This window comes from Peromyscus californicus, unplaced genomic scaffold, assembly GCF_007827085.1.
Source record: "Peromyscus californicus insignis strain IS unplaced genomic scaffold, ASM782708v3 Scaffold_8__1_contigs__length_139910024, whole genome shotgun sequence".
In the NCBI taxonomy this organism is placed as follows: domain Eukaryota; kingdom Metazoa; phylum Chordata; class Mammalia; order Rodentia; family Cricetidae; genus Peromyscus; species Peromyscus californicus.
The window spans coordinates 135,203,897-135,229,185 of record NW_026294606.1 but is presented as its reverse complement, the minus strand read 5'-3'; the positions used below and the strand labels follow the sequence as shown (position 1 = coordinate 135,229,185).

Below are 25,289 nucleotides of genomic sequence, written 5' to 3'. Positions count from 1 at the left end.
TGTGAAACAAAATTTCTAAAGATCCATAAAACAAAGTTCTGTTATCATAGTGATGTGTTTTCACAGGGAATTAAAAGGAGACAGCTATAGTTTGCTAAGTTTCAAGGATTGGGTCTTCAGCCAAAACCCAAACAAAAAAGATTACTGTTTTGCATAAAATTATAGATGATGATTATCATCTCTGTCTCTTTAGATGATAGCATGTGACATATAGCAACGTATTCTTAATGCCAAGAGTAAAATATATAAGAGAAAATACTGCAAAATGGTTCGTCAAAAGAAGTGGAAAGAATAAAGGACTTAGAACCAACACTTTTCCACCATTAAGAAAGCCAAGTGAGGTTAATACAGACTTATCTTCACAATGTTGCTCAGCAAAAACAAATTAAGGTTGCAAAATAGGGTATTTCCATACTATGGATTGTATATCTATTTTAGAAAAACAGTAGACTGTACAGGAAGAAGAACTGATTGCTACCATATATCCCTGTGCACCTTAGAATTTTGTTACATTAGAACCCTGTATGGTGTGCACATTACATACCTAAAAGAAATAAAATATTAGAAAATGTAATAAAGAACAACTTCATTCTCCTTTTGTCTTGGTGAATGAATTTGCTCTTGGCTAGTGTGGCATGGCTGCCTATGTGACAGAGTAACTCTTGGGCGTCAAGCGGGGGATGAAGTTGGTTAGGGAAGATGGTGACCATGAAAGCATGTCAGAGGGTCTTACCAAGAGCTCAAAGAATGGCCCCTATGGTGAGAGATGGACAGAGACCTCTGTCCTGTCCCTCCTGGCCTTGTAGCTTCAGGCATGTTACCCCTAGCCTATGCCTACTGCCCTTATCATCTGCCTGTGTTGAACAGTGGGATGAGTCTTTCTCCTTAGACTTCCTTGAACCGTCAACCTCCAAATAACGATGTAGAGACTCCAATACAGAGCTGCTTCTTAGGAAACCCAATGGCTTAGCAGCAGTAACAACAACTCCTGGCAAGCACAATTTAAATGTTTAGTATTATTTTTAAATTCCACCAAAGGATCATTTTGTTTCTGTATACTTTTAATTCCTTTGTCCACAGTGACATACTAGTATCCCATAGGCCCATGCTGAATATGAATGACTGACTTCCATTTCCAATGACTTCTGTGCATTGTAAAGATGAAAAGAATTCTCCCACACCCCACATATTAAACAATTTAAGTCATATGGGGAGGGTCGTATGGGTATCTTTATATGGAGAGTAAATGAATAGAGGGGATGAATGGGCCAGGGACAGCTGTCCACATACTGGTATGATGTTGGACTTTGAATTTCTTCTGAGCTGTGAACTTGTTCATCCATGGATGAATTGCCAGGGAAACAGTAAAAGGCAACTGTTTCTTTTTGATTGATCCATGCTCTAAGTAGATAGGAGAGTTTCAGAAAAAAACCCTCTCAGCATTTCGTTCCATAAGAAGGGACAAGAAACAGTATTGGGTGAAGGTCCAAAACACCTTGGTTCTCAGTCCAAAGGCCTCAGTATATCCAACCGCCACACTTCAGGGTGTACCAGGCTTTTTCTTTTGGTCTACCAACCAGCTCCCAAATCGTGACACTGAGACTTCTTATTAGTTATGAATGCTCGGCCTGAGTTTAGTCTCGTTTCTTGCTAGCTCTTTTAGCTTAACCTGTTTCTCTCCATCTGTTTTGCCTCTGGGCTTTTTACCTTTCTTTCTGTATATGTATGTATATCTTACTTTCTTGCTTCCTCTAGTGTCTGGCTGGCAGCTGCCTGGTTTCCGGCCCTGGGTGTGACCCCCTCTTTCTCCCTTGTTCTCGTCTCCTCTCCTCTTGTTCTCTTCTCTTCTCTTCTACTCATCTCTCTGCCTGCCAACCCTGCCTATCCCTCTCCTGCCTAGCTATTGGCAATTCAGCTTTTTACAGACCAATCAGGTACCTTAGGCAGGCAATGTGAAAAAAATGTAACACATCCTTATATTGTTAAACAAATGCAGCATAAACAAATGTAACACACCTCTATACAGTTAAATATCTGTAGCATAAACAAATATAACACATCTTTACATAGTTAAAATAATATTCCACAACATCGGGGCTTCACTTTCTGAGCCCAAACAGCACTGTACAAGCCCTCTTCTGTCTGCCCTCCAGGCTAAACCTCATGGCATCGCTATTAATGTGTCCATTTTACAGTGGGTTAATGGATGCATTGACAAACCAAAGAGCTGGCACACACCCCGGGGCATAGCAGCAGCCACTCAGATCTCTGCTCCTGGAGCCAAGGCCATGCCTAGCATTACTCTGCCATACAGAGTGGAGTGCTATGGTTCAGATTGACTCGGGTTATCTAAGAATAGCACTGTGGCACACAGGTGTCTTCCCTGTGTCTGTGGTTGATCACCAGTAAGCCAAGTGTGGCACGGGACACGACAGACACAGAAGTCGTGACTAGTTGGGTTCAGTGCACATAGGAAGAACCTTTTTGACTCCTGATGCCGCTGACAGTCGAGAGCAGGTGATGGAAAGCATAGAAACTGACATTCAGGGGGTTGTTTTCTTCAGTTCATGTAGAGTTCAAGGATTCTGTGGACCGATACTCAGCTTTGTTTGTTCAGGTGGAATAACCTTCCTCCTCCTGCTGCTCCTCCTCCTCTTCTTCCTCCTTCTCCTTCTTCCTCCTCCTCCTCTTTTTCCTTCTTCTTATTCTTTCCTCATAATTTCTTACCAAGCCTTGCTTTTGGTTTCAGTTTGGAACAGAAAACACAAATGGTTTTATCATGTTACAAGAAGATAATAGGGTGTTTCGCCTTTAATGTGGAGCAATTGCTATAATTAAAAATGTGAATTAAGTTCAAACCTTTTCAGATATGTGCCAGCTTCACAAGCTGTGCTTTCCAGTGTAGGGGGAAGCTTCTCAGTCCTACCTAGCCCCATGGTCCAGACGAATCTCTCCCACCCAAGCTCTCGCAGCTGCTTATAAAATAATCACACTAAGGCTTATATTAATTATAAACTGTATGGCCTATGGCTCAGGCTTCTTGCTAGCTAGCTCTTTCATTTTAAACTAACCCATTTCTATTAACCTATATGTTGCCACGTGGCCATGGCATTACCAGTCTGCTGGTATCTTGTTGCTCCTTGGGCGTTGGGCTGGCATCTCTCCTGACTCCGCCCTTCTTCATCTCCATCTTCAGTTTGAATGTACCACCTAACCTTATTCTGCCTCATCACTGGTCAAACATCTTTATTTATCAACCAGTGAGAGCAACACATATTCACAGGTCCAAGTTACTTTAAAATCCTTTTTTTTTTTTTTCTCCTGATGCTGACAGTTGATTTACAGGCATTCCTGACCATACTCCTGAAGTCACCTCTGCTTAGAAGGAGGGAGGGATGAAGGGGGAGGGAGGGGGAAGGAGAGGAAGGGAGCGAGGGAGAAGGAAGGTGGGCAGGAGGTGGGCAGGCAGTCAGAAAGGAAGAAAGGAAGGAAGGAAGGTGGGCAGGCGGGTGGGCAGGCAGGCAGGAAGGAAGGCAGACAGGCTTGCTTAATGTTAAAGCTGTAAAATGCTCTCTAGACCCCCCGGCTCCCTCCTGCCTGAGTACTGTTTCCTTCTTTAAAGTCCTGCTGAGCTTCAGCAGAGGATGTGAGAGTGTCAGTAGAGAAAAGGGAAGGAAAACCACTTCTGACCCCAGCCGAACCTGCCACTCTGGCTACTGCCCATGTTACTAGATCTTAAAGCCCTCAAGTGACATGCAGAGGGACCTGCTGCTTTCTGGAGACTGCCCCAAAGGAATTCATGCCTTTGTTCTCACACTCCAGTGATCCATACAGGACTTGTCTTCTCCTCTAAAATATATGGAGCACAGAACTGCAGCTAAAGGGCCCTCAGACCCGGAAATCCTCTCCAGTGATCCTGGCTAAACTATGCCCTGGCCAGAGAGCAGGTCTTTCTGTTCTCTTCAACCCATTTTATAGATATGGAACCTGGAGTCCAAGATCCTATCAGTACAAAATTTAAAAATGCAATCCATGGTCCTAATTATCTTCTTCACTCTTCTCAGCCACACCCTACCTTATTTCTTTCACACTCCACAAGGTGCACAAGAAAGTTTTCATATTCCTTTAATGGAGATTCTAGAATATTTAAATCCCATTTTCTTGTAAATTTAAGAATACAGACTCAACGAATGAATAGGAATAAAGTGGATCTTGTGGGCCACAGTGTGTCTCTGAGTCCAGCTCCTTATTCTGGTGTGTTACTTCCATCATGCAAAGCGTTCCTTCACAGGAATTGTAACTACATGGAGTCCAAGTCCTTTTTCTCTTAGGAGAGGACATGTCGGACACAAGGACACAAGGGGCACAGAAGGCATCATGATTGCTTTGAATATGGACGGTAGCGAGGCAGCAAAGCGACAGGACACAGTGCTGGGAATGCTCACAGAATGACGCTCGGTGCCTTCCTGAGGAGAGGAGCCACAGCTGTGGGAACACCTGAAACCAGGCTCATGCTGCAGTGGTTTGCCCAAGAGAATTATGACTGTGGATGTTGAGAACTCCATTAAATGTTTTCTGTGAAAACATGACTAACACGGAAAAAGTACTAAGACTCGGCAAGATTGTTTAGACTTTTTTTATTCTGTGATTACAGCTTCACGTATGTGCAGAGGCTGCATGAGTCAAGAAGCTAGGAAAAGATGTCAGTGACGTGGGATAATGGATACATGGTTATCCATTCTTTCCCTGTTTATTAGTAATATTAATGTTTTAAAGAAAATAAGGTGTTCACAATTTTGAGCCAAGAATGGATGCTTAAGACTAATGACATTGAACTAGACACTCCAAGGAGTTAGCCATTGGACAGGAAGGAGGGGAGAGTGACTAAGACATCCTCCGCCTGCTGGAAAACCCCCTAAAACTAAAATGGAAGGTGATGGAGAACCAAAGATGGGAGAATGAGAGAATTGCAGAAAATGACTGCATAGAAGGACGGGAGGAGCAGGGCAGGGGAGAGGTTTAGCGAGGAAAGATGGCTCTCTCTGCCAGCAGCTTCCATAGCCAGTTGGTGGAGTTGCCCGCCAAGTTCAAGCAGCGTAGCCGTGGGGAGAGATGCTGCAGGGTGGATGGGAAGCCGCAGATCTGAAATCCCATCAAGAAAAATGTGTTGGCACCTGTAGGCGTCTCTGGAGGCGGGCTGTCCAGTCACCACAGAACCTAAGAAAGCCAGTCTGCCCTGAGTATTGTGAAAAGATGCCCTTCCTTGGGTTTCTTTTTCCTTTCCACTCCATGGAAACAATTTCAGTGTGACTTCCACACAGTAAAACTGAGAGGGAAATGACAACTGTTTCTTTTGGGGGCTTTCATGTAAACTGCTGTAACAATGTATGTGTTGAATTAACAGTTGGTGTTTTTACCCTTCAGACACTCATGAAGGAAAGGTGTAGTGTGTTGTCAGGATTGGTCCCACATAGAACGTATGAGATTTTCTCTGGCCTTTCAATTTTCCTACTTGTTTTCCTTTCACACACTTTTGTGATTATAATTTGTAACTAATACATACATTAAATTTCCATCCATTTCCCTCAGATCTTCGGTTAATTTGAATTCTTGTTTGATGGGTGGTGACATCTGACATTAAGTGAGAATGTTCATTCGGCTGCAGAAGTGCACACATTTGTACATTTGTACTCTTGCCTTGGTGAGCAGACCAGACCAGAAGACTTTTCTCAGGTCTTTGAAAATGTAAAACCCAGGGAGATCCTGCTTGGATATACAGATAGGCTCAGTTTACCCTTTTCCTGGACTTTTCTGTTTGCAGTCAGTCCTCACGTCTGTCCTCCCACTCTCCCGTCCCAACCCAAGAGATTAGTGTTTCTAAGCACTTGTCCCTTGCCTTGGTCTTAAGAGCCCTGCTCAGCAGACACAGGTCTCCAGCCCTGCTTGCTTGAGTGTGCACACATGCACTGCTGTTTCGGGACTATGCCTGTGTCCTGCTCGGCTAGGACAGTGGGTGGGGTCCTTTGTGCTGCTCATGGCTCCACACTGTGAGCACTTTCTCAGATGAAGCACTTCCCCTGTGAAAACTCACTCCTGTGAAGCACAAGGACACCATTAAAAATGCCGCAGGCTTTGGCTTTGTTGGATCGTCCTTTTACTTCACACCCTTCCCCCGCCCCGTTTCTTTCCTCTTACTTGATTCCTCCTGCTTGTGATTTTCACTGTGCCTCCATATCCCATGCCTTTTCTCTGTCCTCCTGAGATCTTGTATTCAGAGTCATCAAGAGAAAGTTCAGAGCAATGGCGGATCATTGTCCAGCACAGAGCTTCCATGCAGGCTGTCTCCAGGCACACTGACGGACAGAACTGACCACCACAGCTCTCCTGCTTATTCCTTACCCAAGCTACTGTGGCCGTATACCAGGCTCTTCGGTAAAGCTTGGCTATCGAGGACAGGAAGGATTGGACCCAGTTCTTAGAAAGGAGCTATGAGGTAGCAACCAGAGTGTAATAGACATGCTTCACCTTAAATTCATAGCAGTAACCGTCATCTCATTGTGGACATCAGCAAATTACAGAAAAGTTTCTAATACTCTAATTTTTATCCACTTGTTTTAATTTATTCACACATTTAAAAATGAATCCATTTGTTATAAGCAGTTGACAAAATTAATAATTTTATGCCTCATGGAACAAAACCAACAATGGCCTTGTTTTGGAATTAAAAAGTTTTCAATATAGTTAGCTTGAAAAAAAACCAGGAACCATGGCTGTAGAGATAGCTTAGCAGTTAAGGGCATAACAGTATAACCATTAGTGAAAGTATAAAATCCAGTGTGAAGCTGTACAGCTTCTGTTTTGAATGGCTGCTCCAACAGTAGAGAGGGGCACGGTGTCACAGTACAGAAAGAAGGGCTTTGGATCTGGTAAATTTCACATTTAATTTTTTATTTATAAATTTTTTATAATAAAGCTTAAAATAAGGTTTTATAATAGAGTTTGGGGGTTTTGTTTTGTTTTTAATGAGACTGTACTGGACAGTTTTATGTCAACTTGACACAAGCAAAAGTCATCTGAGAGGAGGGACCTCAATTGAGAAAATGCCTCCATGAGATCTGGCTGCAGGCAAACCTGTAGAGCATTTTCTTAATTAGTGATTGATGGGGGAGCACCCAGCCCATGATGAGTGGTGCCACCCTGGACTGGTGGTCCTGGAGTCTATTTTTAAAAAAAGCAGGCTGAGCAAGCCATGAGGAGCAAGCCAGTAAGCAGCACCCATCAGCTCCTGCCTCCAGGCTCCTGCCCTGTTTGAGTTCCTGTCCTGACTGCCTTCAGTGATGGACTAATGTAGAAGCATAAGCCAAATAAACCCTTTCCTCCCCAATTTGCTTTTTGGTCATGGTGTTTCATCACAGCAATAGAAACCCTAACCAAGGTGGAGATATTAAAAGATATCAAGGAAATTCAGAAAAACCATCAGGATATACTTTAAAAGTTTATATTCAACTAAATTAGAAATTCTGAAAAAAATGGATGAATTTCTAGATTGATAGGACTTGGCAAAATGAGGCTGACATGAGTGAAACAGCTTAGACAGGTTTATAATAAGCAATGAGACAAACAGTCATGTAAAAAATAATAAGACTGAATAAGAAAATCTCCTAACTTCCAGTGTCCAGGACAAGTGGGCTCACTGCTTAGTCCTCAAAGACCCAAAGAGATAACAGCAAGACTTCTCAAACAATCCCAGAAGGTGGGAAGGGATGGAATCTACCAACTCTATATACAGCCAGTACTACCCTATCCCAGCAAACAAGGACACACACACACACACACACACACACACACACACACACACACACACGCATACACACACACATACACAAGAAAATTGTATGTCAGTCTAACTGGTGAATATAGACATAAAACTTACAAGAGACATGTATGGAGTATGAATTTAAGAACACAACAAAATCACCGTTCACCATGATCAAGTTGGTACCATTCCAGAGATGCAGGGATGGTTCAACATACAAAGTGAATAATTATGTTTCATGAATGGGGTCAAGGTTAGAAATCACAGTCATCTCAACAGGTGCAGAAGAGGCTTTAAACAGACTTCAGCATGTTTACATGATACAAGCACTGAAGAAACTAGGAAAACCTGGCACAACATGATAATGATGAACCCACAGCCACCCTGGTGCTAATGGGAAACGCAAGTCATTTCTGCTAAAATCTAACAAGTTCAGAATATTGACTTTCTTCACTCCTCTTCAATATAGTGCTTGAAATCTTAACCACAGCAATAAGAGAATGCAGTAAAATGGGTACAAATGGGAAAAGAAGTCAAAGTATCCTTGTTTGCCGTTGGTGTGATGCAGAATATGAGACTTTGAAGATTTCACAACACCCTTAGGACTGATAAACACTTAAGGAGAGTAGCAGGATGCAAAGGGAACACAGAAAAATCCATGGTTGTATGTACTAATACAGGACATGCTGAGAAAGAAACCAGGAAAACAGTTTCATTCAGAGTTGATGCCTCGGAATAAACCCAACCAAAGTAGTGAAAGACCTCTGCAATGAAAACTTTGAAACACTGAATGAAGAAATTGAAAAAGACATTGTGTTTTCATTTGCTTTTTGTGGGTGACCAGCCACCACCTTTTCCCCCAGGGTACTCTTGAAGAGTGAAGGATAAGAGATATAGATAGGATAGAGGGGAGAGAAACAGATAGAAACACAGGCCCTCTGGAGGGCCTGGATTCTCATCCACCAGCCCAGAACTTTATTCAAAAGGGCTTTTTATAATAATGCCAAGGGGAGCGGCAAAAAACCTCCCCCTTGCTAAACACAGCCAAGTGTAGGTCCTTCCAAACACCTGGTACCCAGGCCCATGGTCCAGTCATCCTCTTATGCATCCCTGCTGGTAAAGCAAGCTCAGATCTCACTAGGAAACTGCTGTGGGCTCCCAGAGTTTTTGCTCTTTGCTCTTTTGGCTCTTTGAGGAGCCCACCACCGAGCTCCAAATAAATCACACATGGAGACTTATTCTTAATTATAAATTCCCAGTCTTAGTTTGGCTTGTTTCTTGCAAACTTTCCTTAAATTTAAATTATCCCATCTACATTTGCCTCAGGCTTTCTCCTTTCTCTATTTCTGTATATCTTACTTTCACTCTTACCCTGTGGCTGGCTGGGTGGCTGGGTGGCTATCCCCTTGTGTCTTCCTCTCCTTCTCTCTCCGTCTTTCTCTCCCCCCCCCAGATTTCTCCCTCTATTTATTCTCTCTGCCTGCCAGCCCTGCCTATCTTTTCTCCTTCCTTACTATTGGCCGTTCAGCTCTTTATTAGACTATCAGGTGTTTTAGACAGGCAAAGTAACACAGCTTCACAGAGTTAAACAAATGCAACATAAAAGAATGCAACACATCTTTGCATCATTAAACAAATGTTCCACAGCATAAACAAATATAGCATACCTTAAAATAATAGTCTATAACAACATTGGAAGATACTCATGAATTGGAATAATTAACATTGAGAAAGTGAATATACACTAAAAGGAACCTGCAGGTTCAGTGAAGTCCTCTTCAAAACCCCAGTACCATTCTTCACAGAGACAGAAAAAGCACACAACAATCTCAACATTCATGGAGAAGCATAAAAATCCCAGGGTAACCAAAGCAGTACTGATAAAAAAGAACCATAATGGAGGTCTTACTGTGCCTACAATTTATCCTACAGAGCCAGCGTCCCAAAATGTCATGGCACCTGACTCAACGGAGTACTACAGAGGACCCCGATGTAAACCCACTCAGTCACCTGAGTTTTGACAAAGACACCAAAAACATACATAGGAGAAAAGACAGCCTCTTCAATAAATTGTGTTGGGGAAACTGGATATTCACATGTAGAATAATGAAACTAGATCCCAATCTCTTATCCTGTCAATCATCATTTCCAAATGGATCAAATTAACAAGTTAGAAATACAAAGTGGGAAGACAAAATATAAGCGTAGACAAGAACTTTCTGAAAGAGACTCTGATCACTTTGTAAATGATGCCAACCATTGGCAAATGGGATTCCATGATGTTAAAGAGCTTCTGTGCAACACAGAAGACAACCAAGTGAAGAGGTCACCTACAGAATGGACACACAGAAAAACCTTTGCTAACTGTGTACCCGGCAGAAGATTAGTATGTGGTATATATAAAGAACCAAAAATGGAATAACAAACCAAAATGCAATCAGTAAAAGCTAATGATTCACAGATGTTTCTCAAAGTGTGTTGTATAAATGGCCAGTGGACATGAAAATGTCAAGTATCATTGGCCATCTGAGAAATGATGTGAGGTTTCCTTTCAGCCCCATCAGAATGGCAGTCATTAAGAAAACAAGTAACAAATGCTGTCCAGGGCACAGACGAAGGGGGTCCTTAGACATCACAGTGCTGAAGGGGATGTGAAGGAACTCGGCCGCTGTGGAAAGCCGCAGAGAGCTCCCTGGAAAAGTTAAAAGTGATCCACCATAGGATCCAGCTACAATCACTCCTGGATATTTATCTGAAAGATTCTGAGTCAGCATACCAGAGACACATGCACAGCCATGTGGATAGCTACATTTTTCATAATAGCTGGCATTGCCCATCAGTAGGAAAATGGATAAGGAGATGGTATGTTAGTATAAATACAATGGAACTTTCCTGCGGTTGTGTCATTTTCAAGAAAGTTTATGCAACTGAACATTAATCATATTAAGCAAATTTAGTCAACTTCATAAAGCCCGTTACCACATGCTTTCTCTGTTTGTGGGTCCTAGGTTTTATGTAGATAGATGGAATGTATATGTATATGTCATGAAAATAGTAGCAAACTGTGTAAGGAGAGCAAAGGAAATTAATAGGAGGGGGTTGGTAAAAGAGAGGGTAAATTATTGTGGAGGCAACATGCCCAAATTATATTATGTGCATTCATGGAATGGCCTTATCAATGCAGCATTTTTATATAGTAATTACATATTGTATTTATATATATAATTAAATATAGTAATTAAGATATTCTTAAGAGATAAAGTAGTAAACTTCTCCATCAAATAAAACAATCAACGGAGTGAAGGGGCAGCCTCCATGAAGGAGAGCTTGCACAAAGACAGTGATCTACAGAGGGAAGGGATGGCCTCTATAAAGGAGAAAGGAATTGCCAACTGTTCCTCTCACAGAGGTTACCATCCAGAACATAAAAGGAACTGGAGCATTTTCACAACAAAAAGTAATCTGGTATTTGGAAGGGGAAACCCTTTGAATAGATACCCCAAAAGGAGTAATTCAAGGGACCAACAAAAACATGGAAAATATTCAATATCATTAGCCATGATGGAACTGCAAACCAAGGCTAAAGCACAATAACTAGCATCCTCATAGGTTGGCTTACTTTCATATCCTGTTGGTAGCCGTGAAAATTGATACGGTCATTTAGTTCCTCAAAGAACTAAAGTTAGATCTCCCAAGCTGGGGCTGTAGCTCCATGGTAAACCACTGTGAAGAATGTACAGGCCCTGCGCCCAATTCCTAGCACTACAAAGGGGTGTGTGTGTGTGTGTGTGTGTGTGTGTGTGTGTGTGTGTGGTATGGTAGATGACTAGATAGATAGATAGATAGATAGATAGATAGATAGATAGATAGATAGATTCCTGACAAATAATTCAGTCCATGTCACTATCACCCTTCTGGGTACCTATCCAAATGAAATGAAATTAGCAAATCAAAAAGATACCTGCATGATAATGTTTATTGAGGAACTGCTCTGAATATCTAAGATATGGAGTCTTCCTAGCTGCTCATCACATGGAAAGTGTGGGTATTTTTCAACCATAAAGAATAATAAAATCCTTTCATATGCAGCAGAGAAACTGAAAGACATTATAGTTAAATGGAATAAGCCAGACATAGGAAGGCAGATGTCACACTCTCTCATATATGGAATATACTATCATGAAAAGTAGAGTAATGATTTCTAGAAATTGAGAAGGGAGCAGGGTGGAAAGAGGGGACTGGGTTTGATCACTGTACACTATATGCACATAAAAATGTCACACTGCACCCTCACTAAAGTGTAAAATCAATGCTTATTAGTAATATGGAAATTATAAAACACATCCTGGCTGTGGTGACAGCAGTTTTCTGTAATACCTGGGGATAAAGATGGAGTGGGCAAGATGTTTGCTGAGCACTGGATTTGCTGTTTGAAAAGTAATGATCTACCTTTGACACAGAGCTTCTTAAAAGCTGAATTAGCAGAGCTAATAAAAGTGGCTCCAGCAGAAACATGGCTTCATCATTTTAAAAGGTGACAATGATCAGCATTTGGAAAAGTCCCTGAAAATTATGTTTTAAGTCAATGTGTTTCTGTTTTCTTCGCCACACTAATGTACTCTTACAAACAGAACTTCACAGTGTTGTGTCTCAGTAAACAATGGCTTTAAGGATCTGATCAACTTTGCATCCAAATGCTACGAATATGTGGGTTGAGTGTTCATCTTCACAGATGAAGGTGGGCTTCGAATGGTCGGAAAAGGCATTGAAAGACCCTGTTAGCATTCCGTGTTGGCAAGTCAGGCTGCAAAGGAGGTGAGGGGAGCAAAGACAGCTCCGCGTCGGGAGCTGCCACGGCCAAGCCTCCTGCCCCACGTGTAATGCCAGCCCCAGGACACACATAGAAAGAACTGATTCCAAAGTTGTCCTCTGACCTTCACACGTGCACACCCTCCAAACAAATAAGCAAAACAGCAACATGCAACTCTAAAATGTAAATTTAAAAACAACAGAAGCTACAGAAGAGAAAGGCCCCGGATTCAGTCTGTCATTTACCAGGAGTTGAGGACCCAGTGTGGAGATGCCACTCTGTGGCATGTCGTTGCTGTCTGTGCTCACCCTAAATGCTGGACACACGGAAACATTTGTTCGTACTTTAAAAGGCAAGAAAGAGCAGAAGGTGTGGGGTGACTCCGGACCTTCCCTAGCCTTGGTCACAGAGGCTCCAAAGACCAGCTTGTGGAGTCTGCCAGGCCCTAAGTAGGTTTTCCCTAGGCTGTTTGTTTCCCAGGAAGTAACCCTTGACCTCACTCTGCAGAGATGGCTGAGTCACCTCATGAAGCTTTTCACATGCTACTGGTCACAGGATGGTTGGCTTAGAGCTGGTTTATAAGCGACTGGGGAAAAATCTTTCTCTGGCTACTTGCTCAGAATTCTCTGGAGTTGAAAACCAGACCCAAAACAAAAGGAAAGGTTAAAGGAGATGTCTGCTTGATTAACTGACTCAAAGTCTCACTTTGCCATTTTGTTTTTTGTTTTGTTTTTTCTCCAATTATTTGATTTATTTTTTCCTTTAATAAACTCAAAGCCTCCCTTTGGATTGAGATTCAAAATGAACAGGTTCCCTGGACTGAGCACATTGCTGGTTCGTTTTCATCCCTAAAGTACACATCCTGTCCCTGCCCTGCCCTCTGTGGGGCTCTGAGTCACGCCTGAGGAGGGCTAAGCCTGTCCCTAGTTGCCTGGACCTTCCGCACAGGCAGGGCCCTGTCCTGCACTCAGACCTTTTCCTCCACTGCTAGGGCTGTTCCCACTAAGGTGACTTGGATGGGTTGAGGGATGGAGCCATCTCTGTCAGTTCCAACAAAGGCTTCTCACTTGCACCAGCTACATAAGAAGGCCAAGAGCGTGGTACCCGGATTCTGTGTGTATTCACGTCCTATTGCTCTAATAACAAGTAACCACCAGCTTATTGGTTTAAATAAAATTATATAAAAATTTATTTTCATATAAATGTACAGGTTGGAAATCTAAAATGGGTGTTACTGAGCTCAAGTCAATGCAACAGCCAACTAGGTTCCACTTGCTTGGCTTCCCCAAATCTGGGTGCTACTTACATTCTCTGGCCTGCGGTCCTTTCTGTTGCCAAGGGAGGTGACACCCTCCTGGGCTCCAGGGATCGGGAAGAAACATCTTTAAGGCACCATATTAGTTCCTTCTGCATGGCTTTGACTGGGAGGTTTGGTGTGGTAAGGAGGAAGGATTTAGTTTTTCATGCTCACAAGAGGTTTCAGCCCATTGTGGTGGGGAAAGATTGTCACAGAGCTCCTGGCTCATGGCAACAGAGTGTGAGGTGGAGGCTGTTTAGGCCACTGTGGTTGAGGTCCCAGAGAGACTGATGCACTCTTCAGAGAAGTAGTGATCTTCCGCTAGCTAGCCAGGACCCACCTCCTAAAAAGCTCAGCAGCCTCCCCAAACAGGACCACCAACTGGGAAGCAAGTCTTCAAACCACAAACCTGAGGGAGACATTTCAGATGCAAACCCTAACAGACCGTTGTTCCACTCCACAGCCTTTGTAATAACCTTTCCCCACTGTGTGCTTTCCTGATTCTGGTCCTCCATGCCTTCGCCCCACTCCCTACTACTATATCCTAATACCACTCTGCTTTCCCTGGAAACACTCAATTCCTGCACACAACCTCCTGCTTGTACCTCTGTGCACACAGTCTGAAATGGCCCACACGTTCCTTCCCAGTGTGGATAGGTCTCTAGACCCAGCTCAAAAAAGCCCTTCACTCCCCAGAGATGGTTTTTACAGAGTGGGGAGAGCCTTCCTTCTTTCTGTATAACTTATTAAGACTGTGTTGCTTCCTCTGTCAGGAGTTGCTCGTCCTCCTCTGTACTTCACAGACTCTGTCGCAGCACTGACCACGCCACACTGCAGTTATTTCTTTATAGGCATCTCATACCAGTCATGCCTGCAACTTGTCAGAACAAGATTGCCCTCTTCTCTTTAGATCCAATGCCCTTTGGTGCAACATGTGCTTAATAAATGCTACTGAGTGAGTGAATGGAAATATGGTCACACTTTGCCCATACACTACCAAAATAACCCATCTGCCCTCCCAAAGTTTAGTTAAATAATTACTAAAGACAAAAAGTATTTCATGTTTAAGCTAATCCCATTACAGATTCCAAAAGCAATAGTCTATCAAAGTTCTGTGATATTATTTTCCATCACTTTACAGTAGGGATTCCCAACCTGTGGGCTGCAACCCCTCTGTGAGTTGCATCTCAGATATTTACATTACAGTTCATAACAGTAGCAAAATTACAGTTGTGAAGTAGCAACAAAATAACTTTATGGTTTGGGATCAGCACAACATGAGGAGCTGTATTAAAGGGTTGCAGTGTTAAGAAAGTTGAGAACCACTGATTTACAGGCAATTACATTTTCGAAAAGCCTGCTATTCACATTAGTATAATCTAGAGACTTCTTAAATGATGATATATTGAAGAAATGAGTTAGCACCTCTTCTTCCCATGAGGAGGAGTTTCAAGAGATGCTGAACTTCAGCTTGTGGCTCATTTGCTGTGGTTTCTGTCCTCGGTGTAGAGGAATTCATGTCGGAGTAACTGTTGATGCTGCCAGGGTGGGAATTCCGGCCAGGTCCGATAGATTTTGTGTAAAGGTTAAGTTCAAGGTGAAAAGTGAGTTAACCTAAAGTAAAAGGCAGTAAGTTAAACCCTCCCCAAATAAATGTGAGAAATCAAGAAAGAGAAGGCCAAGGCCAGTGACAGCAGTCTTAGCACTTGCAGGTCAGCCCCGGCTGCGTCAGGAGAGCCTGTGTCAAAACCAAAAACAGGAAAGGTAACAGGAAAGAAAACTGCACGAGTGCCGCAAAGCCAGGCTGAGCAGACTTAGATGAAAGTGTGGCTGAGGAGCTAAGTAGATGGTTCACTCAGTCTGAGTCCATGTTCCTGACAGATTGTCATCCAGGGTCCAGCTGGGGATGAGTGGAGAGTTCAGGTGGAAAAACTGCCTGTGTTTGCAAGAACTTCAAGCCTGACAGAAATCCTCAGCCATGTCTCGGTAGTCAGCCAAGGGTAATAGGCTCATACACCTGGCCAGGCTCATACATGAGGACATCTTAGAAAGAAATGTACACTAAAACCTGTAGGTAGAGGTCATCAGAGTCTGAGATTGCGTGCAGGGTAAAGTGACCTTGCCACTTCTTCATGTTCATCTGTCATCTGTCATACGCTGAGCCAGGCTGGGCCCAGGGAAGCCACTCAGGATAGGATAAAAGGTGCCCCTAATAGTCTATAAATGCAGGGGTGTGCACCTGTTCCCCCAAGTTGTGGCATCAGGAAGCTGATCCTGGTGGGCAGACCTGCCACACATCTGGGAAGGAGAGTTGTGGGAAGCCTTGTTCATCCCAGGAACAAATATTCTTTTTAATAGATGCCTAGTAAAGAGGCCTATTGTATAAAGCCCAACTTAAATTTAATGTGAGGGTGAATGTTGAAATCAGCCATTACTCATTTTTTTATGAGGGTGGCAACATACAGGATGTATGCTTGTCAGTCCATGTACACGCCCTTTGGGTGTGGTGGACACTTGGCTGCCTTGCCAGTTGTAAACTTGATGATATAATTACTGTAAACTTGGGGACTCTTTCCAGAGGCTGTGTGTGTGCCCAGGTTGCTTGCAGATTTTGTTAGTACTTTTTTGTGTCTGTGTCCCTGATGACAAGCTGGAACACTGAAGAAATGATTAAGTTTCCGATATAAATAGGTTCTGTTGTTCTTGCAACACTCCTGGCTTCTTTAGGGAAGTTGGTGGAAGCTCACCTGTCTATGAGGCACAGCTAGACCAGCCTCTAGTGGAGTGAGTGGCCAATTCTCAACCCCAGATATTTGCTGGCATGAGGAAAACAAGCTAGTATTGCCAGATTTTTAAGAATGTTAGAAATACCATTTGGTGTGAAAATTTTCAGATTTTGAAAATGAGGAATTTTTTTGGACAGTTCAGCTTCCAGTGTATGACACCTGCTGTTAGGAAAGTGATAGATATGTGATGGATTAGCTTGCTGATCCTGTCAGTTGCCTGTCTGTGTGGTCTCAGGATTTCCTCTTCTGCCTAGATCTCTTCTTCTTTTAATGACTTTGCTTAGTGTCGACTACTGGTTCTCAACCAGGGGTGACTTTTCTCCAGAAGGGACCGACACTGAGTGGTATGGAAGCCTTTCTGGTTGTCACAGCTGGTGGTTGGGGGGTGGCTACTGGCATCAGATGGGTAGAAGACTAAATCTGCTGCTAAATATTCTGTGTCACACAGGATTGTCCCTACAGACATAAATTATCCAATCCAAAATGACAGTGGAGTGGAGGAGACCAAATTGTTACTGTTCCTCTTTCCCTCCCTCCCTCCCTCCCTCCCTGTGTTCTCCACCTCCCTGTATGTCCCTCCCTCTCCCCTTCAATCTTGCTCATATTCCTCTGCTTTTTCTTCCTTCAGACTCTTTAGGATGGTAGCTGTCAGTTTCAAATGCAAGAAAACAGACACATGAGAATTTAAGAATGAGAACCCCCAAACCTCCACTTACATATACTCTAATATGTGGCCCTTGGGCAGCCCAAGGTTCCTCATGGGGAATTCACCCTGGGTCTTCGAAAGGATGATGTGGGGACCGCAGTTGGAAACTGGGATGCACAGCTGTTTCTATGGTCACTGAGCCCATGCTTCTCGTCTTTACATCCTTCACCATGGGCTTTTCTGTTAGATACTGTTGCTTTTGTGAAACTGCCCAACACAAAAAGCTCTTAATCAACATTTGTGTCTTGGAAGGAAATAAATTAAAATGTAGTTGTGGGTAAAGACTGAAAGCATATGCCACTGTGGTGTTTAGCTCTTACTCCTGGCCCAAGTAGCTAAACAGCATATCCTAAGGTGTTTCCCAGAATTTCTAATTTCCTCAATTTTTGGCTAAAGTCTCCTATGTAGACATCAGGATCATTTTGTAGTGGTTCCCTTCAGATACAAAGTTAAACTTTCATTTTTATTCTAAGCCAAGAACAAAATAGAAGAGAGAGAGTGTGTGTGCTAACCTTCTATAGCTGTTAATATGGAGAAAAACTCATGTGAGTCATTTCTTTTTTAAACAAATGTGATTTAAATGTTGTAAACTATTGACTCCCAAAGGTAATACCATAAGGGTGGTTGTAGGGACATGAGACCTGTCTCTCAAATGCTGTTTGGTACTTGGAAAGATGGCATATTTATACCACAGTAGTTAACTGGCTTTGACTTGTGCAGAACATTGCATATGTTTTTGTCACCAGAGTACTGGTTGTAATGCATAGTATTTTGGTTGTAGATATTAAACATCTTCTTGAAATTTAAAATTAGAGAATGATATGTGGCACTGACTGGGTGAGGTATCAAGGCCTATTTCTGGGCATTTTGTTACCAGATCACAGGTGGTCTCCACATGCATGGGACATCACAGTCTCATACAAACACTGGTGACTATAAGGAGTTTTCTCTGTCCTGCCAGTCAGCTCCCAAATAACAACAGGGAGACTTAGTAATTATGAAAACTTAGCCTTAGCTTAGGCTTGTTTTTAACCAGCTCTTATAACTTAAATTAACCCATTTCTATTCATCTACCTTCTGTCACATACCACCCTTGCTGCTTCCTCCAAATCTCCTTAAGTCTCTTAAGTCTGCCCAGCTTTCTCCTCCTGCTTCTGCTCTGTGTCCAGAAGTCCTGCCTGTACCTCATGCCTAGCTATTGGCCATTCATCTTTTTATTACACCAATGACAGCAACACACCTTCTCACAGTGACCAATGTCCCACAGCAGGTGACCTGAAGGCCAGTTGACTAATAATCCTAGAGATCTCCAACTTCAGCAGCTTCCTGTTGGAATTATGGAGAAACTGTATTTTACCAATCTGAATTCTGTTTGGACGTCAGGCCCCTTGCCTGACCCCTGCTGTTTTACCCACGCCTTTGTGGAGGACACTGGCCTGATTTTGTTCAGACAGGCTGGGTTGAGCCTTGGCTCGAGTGTTTTTCCAGGGAGACAGGCCTACCCTGGGGCTTAAGATGAGATCTAACAGCCTTGGTTTTTTCCTCTAAGGAGCTCTGTTAGAGAATGGGGCACAGTGGTCATGCTGGGAACTAAGTGGTTCAAGACAACCAGAGAAGCATCCATTCATTTGCCCCTTCTCTTTCCATCACGCTTTCAAGAGCACTTATTCTCCATCTGCTGCAGGCCATACAGCAAAATGCTTAAACAAGTCCTGGCGTCACAACCAGAAACCAAAGGAATGAGTTCAGAGGACATTGTGCTGGCGTAGCTGCATGGTCTTTGTCCCCGGGGTCATACTGTGAAGGGACATTGTGTCTAACAGGGTTTCTAACACTAACTGTACGTCAAAAAACAGACATTAAAGACTAGACATTCTCTAAGGGAAAGTTACAGGTTCCTGTCATCCCCATTCAAATTGTGGGTGGTGATTTAGTTTAATTGGTGATTAAAGATTATAGTGAGGATTAAAACTTGCCTTTCACATGCTATGTAACTTGAATCTATTTGAAAACTGTAACATGAAAATGGCCTTTATCCACATCATCAATGCTGACCTGACCATTGGTACCTTCAAGATCCCCTCTAGAGGTGGGGGTGACAGGCTGCCATGCCACACCAGAAGGAGCTTGTTGGAACCCCAAACATGACAGCCATGGAATCCACTCGTGCAGTTTCTGATGAGCTACATGGGGGTGGGGAGTGCGCGTGGTGATCACGGTTTTCCAACTGGCTTTGGTGTGAAGGGAAACCTATCTTGGAAGCAAAACCAAACATTAAGGAGGAAGTGATAAGGCAAGCAACTGGAGAGAAGAAACTAGGCCTTCCCTTAGTGTGAATGTGAAGTAGCTTTAAGAGTTATTAACTGTACTTCAAAGTTTTTAAGCGAATTGCCAACATTGTTTCAAATGTGAACTGAGGTTCCCTAGGAAATGCTTTCAGAAAGACCTACTTTTCCTTCAGGAAGTATTAGAGCTCACAGGGAGTCTTCCTCTGCGTAGCTCACCTTCACAGCCTGTGTGCAGTCAGAGCTGTAATCACAAATTTCCACAGAAGCCTGTGATCCCATCTCTTGTCAAATAACTATTGGCTCCTTCCCGGGAAGAAAGGTCTCTCTACCTTGTCTTGTTGTTGCTCTCCGTTTTTGGTTTTTTTTTTTGTTTTAAAGGAGTTGTTACTGTTAGTTTGTCTGTCTGTTTTGGCTAAATGGTGTCAATGTGAAGAATACTTTTGAAGTGAAGGCAGAGAGCTGAGTCTGCTCAAGGAGCTTTTGTTAAGCCTGCAGTGCTGGACTGTTGGAGGGAGTCTCCAGTGCTCTGGAATCTACACTGTGGCAGAAGCCCAGAGGACAGAAGTGGGCCTTGTAAACAGCTGGGCGGGAGGCGGCCTTTGCGGCGTGGGCTGCCCCCAGCCCAGCTTCCATCTGCAGGCTGACCCCTGTGCCCAGGAACGCTGGAAGGAGACCTGAGGAGACACTGCACGTTGCCACTTCACCGCGTCCAAACAGGCCAGTTTGGTTTGGCTCCTCGTGAACTGGGAGTTTTCAGACCAAATCGACCAGTATCCACCAGTATCCTGAAGAGAGGCCAGCCTAGAAAAATAACTTTTTTTTTCAACTATATGCATCATTGGCTACTATTAATTCTTAATTTAGACTCATTCTGATAATGTCAGAGGAATAAAATGTGGAATAACATTTATGTTAAAAGCTGCAAACACTGACCCTTGTTTTCCCTTTCCTGGGGCCTGCTTGATCCGCCCCCACTCCCGACTTGAGTGGGTCCTGTGACTGCTCATCACTGTGTACTTTACTGCCCTTCTGCACATTAATGTTAGCTTGTCATGGGAAATTTTTAAATGCTATCTGGCTTCTCTATCTCATATTTGCAAAAATATTCTCAACAGTGGAGCCACAGTTCTGGGAAACGGATTCTGTTTCCTGTGTAGTTCCAGGTGACAAGTTTTGTTCACTGCTGATTCTGCCAGACTACCTGGCCTCTCCACCCCTTTTGCTCTTGAACAGTTTCAATGACTTTTAAATCATAATGTTATTATTTAATATTGTTTCATATTATTAATGTTAATTATATTAACTAATATTGCTAATGATATCAATATATTATTTAATCACAATAATCCAGTAGAACTTGCTCAGTTTACTTTTCATGTAAATAATGTAAAAGATTACTTACAATCTGGCTCAAATTAAGGTGATTTTTGTTTTCAATAAGATACGCTTCCGAGTAATTATACTTGAAAAAATAATTAGAATTATAGTGACACAGCTATGAGTATTTATTTTACAGAAACAGTGTTGAGCTAAGAAGGAAGAACTCTATTTCAGGAACATTAGCATTGGAGATAAAACTTGGCTGGTCGATGAGTCCATGTATTTTCTCATTCTCCATTGATGGTTTTTATTTCTTTTACCTTTATAGATTTATTTTTATTTTGTGTGTGCATGTTTTGCCCACATTTATGTGTGTATAATATATATATTATACACACCCAGTGCACGCTTGCCTGGTGCCTGTGGAGCTCAGAAGAAGGCAGCGGATCCCCTGGAGCTGGAGTTATGGATGATTGTGAAACCCAGGTTCTGGGAACTGAGATGGGGTCCTCTGCAAGAGCAGCAAGTGCTCTTAACCACTGAGCCATCTGTCCAGCCCAGTTTTTATTTCTTATGCACAAAAAACCATACAGTCTTTTTTTTCCCCAAACTGAAATACACTGAAGTTAGGCAGCTTTCTGGGGTGCCTCGGAATTCTCTGGTATATGCCATGTTTTAAGAACCCTGGATGCTGTTGAGGGAACATGGAGACTGGTGCAGTAAAGTAACAACAGAGGCCAGAAGAAGAGCACGCAAGGAGCATGCGGAGAGCGTGAGGGGAGGATGGCCAAGAGCGAAATGCAAGTAGATGGCATTTCAGTCACGCATTGAAAGTGATCCTTGTGCACTTACTGAAGGAATTCTGTACTGAAATGTCCAAAAAGACGGTGCTGTTGGCTAGTGTGATGCTTCCTCCCTGTAAACTAGGAAACCCTGGGTCTTCTGCATACTAAAATACCTCTGCCACCAAACTGTACCCCAACCCAAACTCTTCATCTTTCCCATAGTTTATTTGCATAAGTAATTCTCACCAAGTTAGCCACCCGCATGAGGATGTCTGCACGGGACCATCCTGTGGGTTTTCTACTTAGCTAGGGGTCTCACTTCTGCTTCAGTCTGCTCAGCGTGAGCTCACCAGGGATCATGAGAACATGGAGGGCATAGCCCATGGCACAGCCCATTAAGCCGGGCCCTGGAGCCATTTCCAGGTCACTGGCTCCTGCTCCTTCTCATGCCTTGTTCACCTCTGCAACCTTGTTACAATAGTAATGCTTCTTCATAAACCATTCTTAATGAGTCTATTTACCTGGCATACCAATGAGATTGCCCCATGTAATAAAGTCTCTGCTCACGCATGTGCCAAGAAGCCAACTGTGGTAGCTGTTAAAGGATTTGCCCTTTGAAGGAGGATGGCTATGGCAATTATTGTTTGCCTTGAACTCACTGTGCAGCTCCAGCTAGCCTTGAACTCACTGAGTAGCCCAAGCTGGCTTTGAACAGGTGACAGTCCTCCTGCATCAGTCTCCCAAGTGTTGGGTTTACAGGTATAGGCCACCACACCTAGTTTTTCTTCTTTTAAGTCAGTATTATAAAGCTACTGAGAGGTTTTACAAATATATCAATCTTCTACCTAGTGATCCCCAGGAAATAGGATTTATGGAGATCAATATCTATATTTTCAAAAGATCATTAATCTCATTTAAAATGGGTCCAAAGAACTCAATTATCAATTACAGTGTGCTTTAGGGCTTCGATTCTTAGCAAAGCACAGGTCCCTCCTTTGGTAAATTCTAGGTCTTAGGCAAACTGATGGGTTTGCTTCCTGCCTCTTTAGAACTGTCTTCCAGTTGCAGTGAAGGTGACAGAGCCCAGAGCCAAAGCAAAAGGCCTGTCCTGCCTGTCATGGCAGCCCTGGTGTGTGGTTGGCTGCACTGCCCTGGGGATTAGAAAAGAAAACAGGCCTGTGGCCTGGTTGAGGAGGCCTTGCGCCTTCTGTTTAACAGACTCACCTGTCACTATGGGAGCAATGGTGACCTTGTAGACAGCTGAGCTCTAGATCCTACTCTGATCCTTTTGGCCTCCTGCTTAGACATCTGCCGTGGTGTAACCTGGAGTTCCACGTCTTTGCCAATAAGTCATCTCTCCCACCTCGACAGTATGAGGACAGTGTGCAGTGTTGGGTAACTCAGCCTGTCATTTGCCCTCTGAATAATGGTGGGAACACAGCACCTACCTCCTAGGGTGGGAATGATGATTGAAGGCAATATGTTTGAGAGAGACTATCTTAGAACTTGCCTTGACTGTAGATCTTCGGTTACCCTTTGTCACTTCCCAACTCATAAATGTACTCAGGATTAGGGAAAAAGGAAGATTGTATTTTAAATTTGGAACCAAAAAAACAGTGCTGTACCTTATGATGAGATTGTTTTCTTAATGGGTAGAGTTTTTCTTCATAACACTGAAAATTCTTTCAAGCATGTGTTCTGAAGTCACAGTATTTGCCCTTTATGCATTTTTTGAAAAACATTGCTCAGGTTATGTCTTACCATGCTTACAAGGATAAGGGGTTAATTCCTATGTTTCAGACAAATATGAACACAGTAGCTCCTTTAATATTGGTGAAGACTGGAAAGTACCTCAGAGGGTCTCCCTGACTTCCACCATGGGGCTCCAGATCTCCAGAATTCATTCAGTCACTCATTTCTACCTTAGAGCTAAACTGCACTCGAGCAACAAGGACCTGCCACCAGGACCTCAGGCTGTTTGGAAAACAATATTGCATGTTCTTGCGGGCATTGAATTCCAGCCTCTCTCCATGTCACATTCCAGGGTGCTCAGAGGAAATGCTCCTGCTGTCTGCTCCAAATTCCCTCTTTGGTCTTTTAAAGCCTTTGTGTCTTATCACCCTTGGTGAAAAGAGAAAATGAGGTGGTCAATGCAATTCAGAAAATTTCTCTAAGTTTTCAAAAGCACCACTGGGTTGGAGGAGACGACAAAAATGAAGTAAAGCTATTTGACCCTAACACAGAGCGCTTGGATAAAGTCCTGTTCTCTCATCGTTGATTCGTGGATTTATGGGTGGAGATTTTCAGGGTTGTACACTGAGATGACTTCCCAAGGTCTCCTCAACACAGGTGTCTAGTAGGAATTGCCACTAATCACCACACTGCCTAGCCACTCTGCACAGGCCCTTGTCCAAAGTGCCAGATGGAACTTTACAATTAGGGATAGCTTCGGTCCCTACTGTCAAAGTCTCCTCCTTCCGTCCTCCTCCTCTCTCTCCTCCTCCTCCTCCTTTTTGTACAAAAAGAGCCAAAGTTTCAGCAGAAGACGGTTCCGATGTTTTCCCATTGCCTGCAGGTGAGCACTGAGGGTGATTCTCTGACTTCCAAGGCCCTTCTTACTACCATCTCCAACCTGGCTGCCCTGAAGAGATATTGTCTCTCCTTTAAAACTCTAGCCCAAGATGGAGCCTTGCCCATACATATGTCTGTGTACATACATATTCCTGACTCTTACTAACATTAAAAATAAAAAAGGAATGGGGAAAAAAGAACAGTGTACTCATAGAAAATAAAAATGCCATCGAAATAACTATGCCCAGACCCCGGAATAGTGCATAGGCATCTCCTACAGGGAAGCCATGATGCAGAACCTTATTTTGTGGAACCCCAAACCCTATTCTTACTACTTCACATTCCTTCCAGCCTCATCACTCCCTTCTGGTTCTGGTCTAAAGGACTCTACTCTTGGGCAAATCAGTAGTGTTTGATTATGGATGTATCTCCACTTCCAAGTGACAGCTAGAGCAGATGGAGGCACAGTGACAATCATGCAGAAGGGACAGCAGGGATGAAAACAGCTTTCCGCCATTCTCTTTTTCTCCAGATATGTTGTGGTACCTTCACCCAGAACTCAACCTCGGCAGCTTGTATGAACCTAATCAGTTTCTGGACTCAGCTTCCTCAAAACGGTTCTCTCTTGTCAGGCTAAGATTTCCCATCAACATTTCATTGTTTGCAAAACAGTACTCCCTATACAGTGGGTGGGTGTTAGTTATTTGCTGAGTACTTGGTAAATGTGACCTGTGAAAATAGCAACAAAATCACATTGATCATGCTGTAATGTTGTCTGTGGGTAGCTTTATACACCGGAGAATTGAGATTCACTAATTCAGAATTTCTTACAAAGTGGTGAGAGATTGAGTTTACCTCTGCCATAGCACATGTCCTGTAAAATCAGTAATGCATAGGACTTTGTTCATTA

The 25,289-nt window shown here is 43.1% G+C and overlaps 1 protein-coding gene across 6 annotated transcripts in view; it reads left to right on the top strand.

Annotated features, from left to right (window-relative positions):
• Nucleotides 1-25,289, top strand: part of Nr3c2 (nuclear receptor subfamily 3 group C member 2) — a 333,780-nt gene that overhangs the window by 236,668 nt on the left and 71,823 nt on the right. The gene's annotated exons all lie outside the window — the stretch shown is intronic.